Genomic DNA, 2,405 nt, shown 5'->3' with positions numbered 1-2,405 from the left:
ATAGAATGCAACACAATAATTGTTGGGTATCTCAACACCCCACTTTCTCCTCTGGAGAGATCATCTCAATAAAACAAACAAACAAACAAAGAGATACAGGGTCAAAATGATGCCATATATCAAATAAACTTTATGGACATCTATAGAACTGTTCACCCAACATACAAAAAAATACACATTTTTCTACCTCCACATGGAACAATATTAAAAACCAACCACATGATATGGCACAAAACAATCCTTTACAAATTCCAATGAATAGGAAATGTAACCAGCATCTTTGCTGACCACAATGGAATCAAACTTTAAATCAACTACAGAAAAAAAAACTCAAAAATACACAAACATATGGGAACTAAAAAACATTCTCCTGAATGACTTCACAACCACTGAAGAAATTAATACTGAAACAAAAATGTTCATTGAAACAAGCATTAATGAACCAATGAGTTTTGAAAACTCATGAGACACAGCAAAAGCAGTGAAAGTGAATTTTCCCTCATAAGAGGGAGGTTCATAGCAATTAGTGCCCACAAGAAAAAATAGAAAGGTAAGGGTGACAAATAGACAACCTAATGACAATTCACAGGAAACTGGAAAAGCAGCAACAACAATAGCAAAAGAATCCAAAAGAAAAGAAATAATAAAATTTAGAGCAAAAGGAGCCAGCAGATGACATGGTGTTTAAGTCTGGACTACCACAAGGTTGATCATGGTTTGAGTTGAGACCCGGGCCTGGTGGCTTGCTTCCTCACTTACTCTCTCTTCTCTCTCTCACATGTGCATTTGCAATATAACAAATTTTAAAAAGTAATAATAATAAATAAAATAAAATAAATAATTCTTGAAAAGAAAATACGAGCAAAAATGAATGAAATTTGCAATGAATTAAGTATATAAAAGAAAGTATATACAAGAAAGTATATAAAAGAAAGAAATATATAAAAGAAAGAAAGAGAAAGAGAGAAATAAAAAGATGGTTCTTTGAGAAAATAAAAAATATTGACACACCTTTAGCTATATTGAAAGAACAGAGAATGGAACCAGACCAATCTAACGTGAAATGAAACAACAGGCATAACAAGAAATACAAAAGCTCATGAAGCAAATACTATGAGTGACTATAAGTAAACAAACAAGAAAACCTAGAGGCGATGGATAAATTTCTGAACATATTTAATTTACCAATATTGAATCAGTAAGAAACAGGAAACAAATAAACCAAAAACAAGAAACGAGATTGAATCAGTAATAATTACTCTCCCAACAAAGAAAAGTCCAGGTAATGATGACTTCATTTCTAATTCTACAAAACTTTTAAGGAAGAATTAACCCTGATTCTCTTCAAACAATTTCTAAAGATCCAAAAGTAAGGAACACTCCGAAATTCAACTATGAAGTGTCTATCACCCTGATCTCCACAACAAACAAGGACTAGTAAAAAAAGAAAACTACAGACTAATATCCATGATAAATAGAGATGTAAAAATTCTCAACAAGGGGACCAGCAGTTAGCTGGCTATGTCGCTGGACTCCCATGTAGTCGACTGCGGTTTGAGTCCCAGACTCGGTGGCTTAAACTCACGCTGGGCACGTGTGCGTGCGTGTCCAAGATCCCAAGAGGAGTTTTTTGGGATTGTGGAGTGGCCATCCCCCCTGGGGGGTGATTTCTTTCTGTCTCTCTGTCTCTCTCTGTCGGTCTGGCGAGCCCATGTGCCCTATAGTAAAAACCTCTCTCTAAAAAAAAATTCTCAGCAAGATACTAGCAAAATGTAACCAACAATAGATTAAAAAGATTTTTAGAAGAAAGATTATACACCTTGACCAGGTAGGCTTTATTCCGGGATGCAAGAGTGGTCCAATATATGCAAAACAATAAATGTAATACATCACATTAACAGAAGAAAGAATAAAAACCAAGCGATCATATCAATATATGCATAAAAAGCCTTTGATAAAATACAACAGCCCTTCATGATTAAGACTCTCACCAAAATTGGCATAGAAGGGACATTTCCTAACACAATAAAAGCCATTTATGACAAACACATAGCCAACATCACTCTGAATAAGGGAAACCTGTAAGCATTTCCACTAAAAACTGGAAAAAGACAATGCTACATACTTTCTCCACTCCTTTTCAATATAATACTGGAAGTGCTAGCCAATGCAATCAGACAAGAGAGTAAAATAAAAGGAATTCAAATAGGAAAAGAAGTAGTGAAATTGTCCCTATTTGCAGATGATATGACTGATACATAGAAAACCCAAAAGAATCCACGATCTCCTGAAATGATAAATGAATACAGTAAAGTGTCAGAATACAAAATCAACATACAAAAATCTATAGTATTTTATACATCAACAATGAACAAACTGAGTTGGAATTGAAGAAAGCAATCTGA

Source organism: Tupaia chinensis, unplaced genomic scaffold (assembly GCF_000334495.1).
Source record: "Tupaia chinensis unplaced genomic scaffold, TupChi_1.0 Scaffold142619_1, whole genome shotgun sequence".
Taxonomy (NCBI): domain Eukaryota; kingdom Metazoa; phylum Chordata; class Mammalia; order Scandentia; family Tupaiidae; genus Tupaia; species Tupaia belangeri.
Note: the sequence above shows the minus strand (reverse complement) of the source record.